The sequence below is a fragment of the Brassica oleracea genome, chromosome C6 (genome assembly GCF_000695525.1).
Source record: "Brassica oleracea var. oleracea cultivar TO1000 chromosome C6, BOL, whole genome shotgun sequence".
Classification (NCBI taxonomy): Eukaryota; Viridiplantae; Streptophyta; class Magnoliopsida; order Brassicales; family Brassicaceae; genus Brassica; species Brassica oleracea.
This window is the reverse complement of record NC_027753.1, coordinates 23,234,704-23,243,356: the sequence shown is the minus strand read 5'-3', so window position 1 is coordinate 23,243,356 and position 8,653 is coordinate 23,234,704.

Genomic DNA, 8,653 nt, shown 5'->3' with positions numbered 1-8,653 from the left:
AAGCAAATAACACTAGTATAAGGGAGAGAGTTTATTATAAGAAGGAAGAAAAAAATGTAATGATTCTTTGATTATAAACTCTTGTTCTTGTTTATGGTGTACAAAAGAGTGAGATGAGTGATGGTATTTATAGTGAACAACAATACATAAAATAACAAAGATAGTGCTTAATTTGGTAAATGAGTGGGTGATCATAGTGTTTGATGAGTAGATGATCATAGTGCTTGAGTTGGTAAAGGAGTGGATGATCATAGTGCTTGAGTTTGGTAAAGAAGTGGATGATCATTTCAATGCTTAATTTATAACACAAATATGTTATTTTCTAAAGTTTATACGTTTTCTGTAAAGGTTTAATTCATTGTTGGCAGCCCACTTCTTTTGATGTATTGTAACTGGCAGGTGTACTTGCTCCGAGTGTGTTTCGTTGTCATGAGATAACTAAACGACAGAGCCGGACTTGTGGGCAGACGTACGAAACATTTGAATGGGCCCCCCATCTTATGGGGTCTCCAATTTCTTCTAAAGCTTTTTATTTGATATATCAAACAAGTAATAGAAGGGGAATAAGAGCCTAAGATAGACTGTCCACGTCAGATAAAAAAATCAACCAATTATGTTATAAGGTTTTGCCATCTGTCACTTTCTCATTCTGACGAAAGCATGGTTCTTTCTTCGCAAGCAAGGTTTAGCATTTTCAGAAGTTTATCCGTTTAATTTATGTAACCCAGAACTAACCAATCTTGGCCCACCAAAATTCCATATGAACTTCCATCTTCTTCCTCGGCTAGGAAACCCTCACTTCCACAACCTTTGGGATACCGCCTTCGTGACGTCTCTCCTCTCCATTCAATTAATTAAGATCCTTCAGTTCAGCCATCCCATTACTTGATATTTAACTCACGATAATCATCACCAGTTTCGTATTCTTTTCTGAAACGCCACCACCTAACAACACGAATCGCATATACAGACAGTGTAAGAGATAGAAACATAGAGAGAGATAGAGAGAGAGAGAGAGAGAGAGAGAGAGAGAGAGAGAGGAGTTGACTTCTTCAATTGCGGTGAAGGTGGCGCTCTTCAGGCGTATCAGTTAACTTACAAGGCAATCAGAGACAACGCATACGGTGGTCCGATGTTGGAGCTCTAGATCGAGCTAACTATTCAGCTTTCTGTCAATTTGATGCGGTTAGTTCTTTTTTTTTTCTTTTTTGTGTATTCATTTTCTACTGCTTCAACTTCTCGCAACTCCTAATATCATCAATACTTTCTACGGTTTCCGAAGGGGAGGTAATCTATCTAAATATATCAAATTATAGCTTTGCCATTGATATATTGGATTATATCTTTGCTATATAAATGTTTATATATACCTGCAGGGTCCAAAGTACCAGGAGAATGTTAATATTCGCTTAGGTGATGGATCTATGAGACGTGGTCATGTCATGGAGGTTGAGGTTGTTGTCCAGGTATTCTAGATTGAATTCGACACTACGCCAATGTAATTTGGCTGTACAGGTTCGATGTTCTCAATAACAAATTTTCTTTTGGTTTCAGGTTTTTGAAAGAACATCTGAAATTGGCACCGTTCAATTCACTGAGGTATTTACTATGAAAGTCTCTTCTTTTAAGCGTTGCTGGGACCCAATGATTGCTTATAATGATTTGTTTAACCTTTTCTGTCCATTGTACGATTTTAGGTACTGAAAACACATGTATCTCAAGAGATGTTTGGCCGCATTTTTAACGGCTCAAGAAAGCCAGTTGATTATGGCCCTCCTATTTTGCCTAAGGCATGCCTTGATATTTCTGGTGAGTGTTGATTGTGCTTCATTGTCTTATCTCTGAAACAAAAAATATTTTTGTTGTTTTAAGTTGTGTCGGTAATATTTATAGGAAGCTCAATCAACCCCAGTGAAAGAACTTACCCTGAATAGATGGTACAAGCAGGAAATTTTTACCATTGATGTCATGATTTTCATGAACTTATACTGTTCCTTGCAAATGTGCATGAGACCATTCATGAAGGCATCAATCTTAGAGGAGACATAAATTTCTGTGCTAAATCCTCATTCCTAAGGTACTGGTTCTCATCGGATATTAATTGCTGCTGTTTTATATTTTCTAAAAATCCCCTCAGTGTCGCTTTGTTGATGCATCTACACCGCAAGCGTAGTGCCAACATCTGTGTATACATCTAGGAAGTCCTCTTCTGCACCTGGGTTGACTGCAACTGTGGCTAAAGAACCTGAAACTGGCGAGTTTTGCATTGTAATTTTTGAATTTTTAATTGATGAACTGTTCCTTGCAATAATGTTTTTCCTATGTTTTAACTATGACTAATGCCATCTTACTCTTTAACAGGCTGGTGCTTTAATGCTTGATATTGGAATAGGTTGCGTTCATGAGTTTGACAAGATGGATATCAAAACCAGGTCAGTGATCATTTATTACTTATTAGTATAGATGATTAGTTTTCCTGGAGTGTTACTAACTTAGATTAATGTTACATTTTTGGGGACTAAGGCTGCAATTCGAGAAGCCATGTAGCAGCCACAATAAGCACTCTTTTTCTGTCTGTAGATCCGTCTACTTCCCATGCTTGAGGAGTATAACTTACTCATGAATGGGTATGTACTTATCTTCTTTCCATCAGAATTTTTTGGCCAATATAATCTTCTCATGATACTGGTTTCTGCATGTTAAAAGATCTAATGAAGCTCCAAGAACATCTCATAGCAGAACATGAGGCACTTTACGGGTCAAAACCGAGCCCATCAAAAACCCTTTGTGGTTTAAAAGGCTCCTGGAATGTCAACTGGTGCCGGTGGTGCTGCAACCAACCGAAGACTTTCCTTAAGAGCCGGAATGTTCTGGGGCAAAATGTATTAATTATCATCAGTTTGTTACTCATAAGCTTGCTCTGTACAACATAGAGGTTGGGGCAAAATGTGTTGCGAGCTCCGCACTTTGTTTATAGGTGCCATTTGGAAAGTAAACATTTGTCTGTAACCTAAACGGTTTTATACGCACTACAAGTTTGATAAGTTTGCACGTTCTATGCAAAGATGCATGACTATTGACTTTACAAATCCACTTGATATACATCTTTTGTTCAAAAAATGGTTTGCATTACTGATTGGAATAACAGCCACCACAAAGAGATTAAAAAGGAGAATTAGATCTAAACGAAATTGAAAAGATGCTTTATTACAAATTGAAACAACAACCACCACACTGAGTTTTTTGAAAAAGGATATAGATTTAAACAAGGTCTATATAAAAAAAAAGACAATTTTCAATTTTGATCCGTAATCTATATTAACAAGGTTAAACACACTCTTTTCATGATCTCCTCACCTCATCAAAGAGGCTACTTACAATAAAAAAAATTAATAGAAAAAGAAGGAACTTTCATAAAAAAAATCCATTATGATATTAGTTCACATTTCATTACACTCTTTTCATGCTCTCCTCACCTTTTTTTTTGGTCATCTGAAAGTTTATTAATGGGTAAATGTCCAAAAGTACAGAGCCCAACACAGTACAAACAAACGGCCTAAACGATAGGCAAACTATACAAACCAACTAAAGGCCCGTCAGGCCCATAGAAGAAAACCGTTGAGGAGGAGAGTGACACGATGTCCACCACGCGTATGGTCGCCCAGCGATGCATGTACAGACGTCAAGATGATGGTAACTTTCGTCCGCCAGTAGCAGGGAGGAGGCGAGAGGTAACTCCGCCGTCAGCGGAGAAGAAACCCTAAACAACCACCAGATCTACGATTCATAAAAAAAGCATAATCGACATCAATCGATCCCTTACACTACAAGAAAACACATACTTAGCGAGGAAATTTAACAAGGAAAAACAATCCTCGTAAATTTACGTCGATTTTACGAGGAACTTACGTGGAAAACTAAAGTCATCGTTATTTCCTTGTAACGTAACGATAAAAGTGTTTCGTCGTAAAGTGGATGTAATTTAACGAGTATTTTACGAGGAAAAACTATTTCCTCGTAAATACGACGTAAGCTTTGCGTGTTATTTACGAGGAAATCGTTTACGTGTATTTAGCGAGGAAATTTTGAATCCACCAACTTTGTAGGTGTTACACGTTTTTTTTTTGCCACCTAATTAATTTTCGTCGTAAATTCATAGGAAAATTACAACAACCAGATTCGAAATTTCCTATAAATATGGATGTTTGAACATCATTTTAAACACACCAACAACAAAAAACGTGAAAGAAAAAAATATGGCTGGCTCCGGGACTATTTACGAGTTGCGGAAATGGATGTATATGCATAGAGATGCTAACGGGAGAGTGACAAAAGAATACCTTGCGGGTCTGGAGACATTTATGCATCAAGCAGATTCAACACCGCTCGCCCAAGAAAGTGGTAAGATGTTCTGTCCTTGTCGGAAATGCAACAATTCGAAACTGGCAAACCGTGAAAATGTTTGGAAGCATTTAATAAATAGAGGTTTCACGGCAAATTACTATATCTGGTTTCAACATGGAGAAGGTTTTAATTATGATCAGAATGAAGCTAGTAGTAGTAATAGCAATTTTCAGGAAAAAGAACCGGTTGATCATCATTTGCATAATGAACATAGTTACCATCAGGAGGAGATGGTAGATTATGATAGGGTTCATGATATGGTAGCTGATGCATTCGTAGCTCATGATGAAGATGAAGAACCTAATATAGATGCAAAAAAGTTTTACGAAATGTTAAACGCGGCGAATCAACCACTTTACAGTGGTTGTAGAGAAGGTCTCTCTAAATTGTCGTTAGCTGCTAGAATGATGAATATTAAAACTGATCACAATCTACCTGAAAGTTGCATGAACGAATGGGCGGACTTGTTTAAAGAGTATTGCCGGAAGACAATGTGGCTGCTGATTCTTATTATGAGATTCAGAAACTGGTTTATAGTCTTGGGTTGCCTTCGGAGATGATAGATGTTTGCATCGACAACTGCATGATCTATTGGGGAGATGATGAGAAGCTAGAAGAATGTCGATTATGCAAGAAGCCACGATTCAAGCCGCAAGGACGAGGACGTAATAGGGTACCGTACCAAAGGATGTGGTACCTACCAATTACAGACAGATTGAAAAGATTGTATCAATCAGAGCAGACTGCTGGAAAGATGAGATGGCATGCCGAGCATACTCAGACGGATGGTGAGATGACTCATCCATCAGATGCAAGAGCCTGGAAACATTTCAACAAAGTACATCCAGATTTCGCTAGCAATATCCGGAATGTGTATCTCGGATTATGCACAGATGGATTTAGTCCGTTCGGAATGTCAGGGAGACAATATTCATTGTGGCCAGTCTTTCTTACTCCATACAACCTGCCACCGGAGATGTGCATGCAACGGGAGTTACTATTCTTGACCATATTAATACCTGGTCCGAACCATCCAAAAAGGTCCCTGGATGTTTTCCTACAACCACTGATAAAAAAGTTGAAGGATTTGTGGTCAACAGGGGTGAGGACGTATGACTGTTCAACGAAGACGAATTTTACGATGCGAGCGATGCTTTTGTGGACCATAAGTGATTTCCCTGCCTATGGGATGTTGTCTGGATGGACTACACATGGGAGATTAGCTTGTCCATATTGTAATGGAACGACAGATGCGTTTCAACTGAAGAATGGTAGGAAGACAAGTTGGTTTGATTGTCACCGTCGATTTCTTCACATTGGCCATCCTTACCGAAGAAACAAGAATTTGTTTAGGCACAAAAGGGTTGTGAGAGACACTCCTCCTCCATATCTAACTGGAGAACAAATTGAAGCGCAAATCGACTACTACGGAGCTAACGAAACAGTTCGTTGGGGTGGTAATTGGCATGTCCCTCGTAATATGCCAGATTCTTACGGTGTTCATCACAACTGGCACAAGAAGAGTATATTTTGGGAGTTGCCATATTGGAAGGATCTTCTTCTGCGCCACAACCTCGATGTGATGCATATAGAGAAGAATTTCTTTGAGAACATCATGAATACAATATTGAATGTCCCAGGGAAGACAAAAGACAACATAAAATCGAGGTTGGACTTGCCGGATATTTGCTCAAGAAGCGAGTTACATATTAAAAGCAATGGACAAGTTCCCGTTCCGATATTCAGATTATCTTCAGAAAAAAAGTCGGTGTTGTTCAACTGGGTGGCATCAGAAGTGAAGTTCCCCGATGGGTATGTTTCGAATCTCTCTAGATGTGTTGAAAAGGGTCAAAAGTTCTCCGGGATGAAGAGTCATGATTGTCATGTATTTATGCAACGACTACTGCCCTTTGCATTTGCGGAGCTACTTCCAACAAACGTACATGAAGCACTTGCAGGTACGTAGTGTATTATATCACAATAATTTACAAAATAATATATGACTAACAATGTGTTTAATTTTTTTTCGAATATAAAAGGCATTGGAACATTTTTCAGGGATCTGAGCGCACACACTCTTAAAGAAGAAGTCGTGGAACAGCTTCAGGAGAACATTCCCATCTTATTGTGCAACTTGGAGAAGATATTTCCTCCCGGATTTTTTGACGTCATGGAGCATCTAGCTGTCCACCTCCCATATGAGGCATTGCTTCGTGCACCTGTACATTACGGATGGATGTATCAGTATGAGCGAGCCATGAAATATTTGAAGGGAAAAGCAAAGAACCTCGCCAAAGTTGAAGGTTCTATAATTGCTGGAAGTTTGACGGAAGAAGTTTCTCACTTCACATCGTACTACTTTGCGTCAAAAGTACGTACACGGAGAAGAGCTCCAAGAAGATATGATGATGGTGGTGTTGCGCCAACATATGCAGTTGCTGGTGTTCCAGACATCTTTAGCCAGATTGGGCGACTCGGTGGAAAGTCTAAAGAGGTTTGGTGGTCGAGTGAACAAGACGCTCATAGTGCACACACCTATATTCTACTCAATTGCGAAGATCCATTGATGCGTTATTTTGAAAGGTAACATATATTGACACTTCGAAACACATATAAGTATAATTAATTGTATAATTGCGAGAGATTCATTCCTATAAAATGTGATTTTACAGCCTATTTGTTTCTCAAGTCGAAGAAACATTTCCTGGTATATCCACAAGTGACGTAGACAAAAGGAAAGATCAACACTTCATTAAGTGGTTGCGGAATCAGGTATTAACTAAAAAAAATTTCATACATTATCTGTATTTCATTAACATTCTCTTTATTTTTGCAGGTTGATTATGACGACGACGATGCAGATTATCCTAAGTGGTTACACGAAGTAATTCAATCTCCACTTGTAAAGGTCACCACATCACAGATGTATTTCACACGAGACTATACTTTTCATACATATGACTATGGTAGACAGCGGGCGACCAGTAACTATGGAATATGTGTGAAAGGGGAAACAGATTTCTACGGGATCTTGACGGAGATTATTGAAGTCGAATTTCCAGGGATACTGAAGCTGAAATGCGTCCTCTTCAAATGTGAATGGTTCGACCCCGTCGTCAACAGAGGTGTTCGGTCTAACAAATTCGGTGTAGTTGATGTCAACGGTGGAAGAAGGTACAACAAATTCGAGCCTTTCATCTTAGCTTCACAAGCAGACCAAGTTAGCTTCCTTCCATACCCTCGGATGAGAGATTCAGGTATAAATTGGTTAGCAGTGATCAAAGTTACACCTCGAGGACGAATCATCAGTGGAGAAGAACCACCATTGCAAGAAGAACAGATAAATGAAGTCGAGGAACCTGAACAAGAAATTGATGACATCCTTCTCATTGATCCGCATAATCACGAGTACGAAGATCTTACCGATGATGCCACAGACGAAGCTGTTGAAGACGAGTTTAATGAAAATGATGATGTTTCTAGTGATGACGAGAATGTCGATGTATCCGATTGATGTATTTGTTTTATGAATAAGATGAGGGAGTTTGTTTTATGAATAAGATAATGTGAGGTTTGTTTTATGAATAAGGGAATGCTGGGAGTTTGTTTTATGAATAAGCAAATGTGGGAATTGTGGTTTGGAATAGAAATAAAGATGAGGTTTGGAATATATGAAGTAGAAAATAAGGAATATGGGGTTTGGGGGTTTCGGATTCTAGGGATTTAAACATAACACTCGTTAATTCCACAAACAAAAAATCGTCGTAAAGGACTCGTAGGTCAACGAGGAAATAACGACGAAATATAAAAAAAAAGAACGCGGGACTCGTTAATTCCACGTAGGACAAAATCGTCGTAAATACCAAGTACGATGAATTCGTCGTAAAAACCACGTAGGATGAAATCGTCGTAAATACCACGTAGGATGAATTCGTCGTAAAAACCACGTAGGATGAAATCGTCGTAAATACCACGTAGGATGAATTCGTCGTAAAAACCACGTAGGATGAAATCGTCGTAAATACCACGTAGGATGAATTCGTCGTAAAAACCACGTAGGATGAAATCGTCGTAAATACCACGTAGGATGAATTCGTCGTAAAAACCACGTAGGATGAAATCGTCGTAAATACCACGTAGGATGAATTCGTCGTAAAAACCACGTAGGATGAAATCGTCGTAAATACCACGTAGGATGAATTCGTCGTAAAAACCACGTAGGATGAAATCGTCGTAAATACCACGTAGG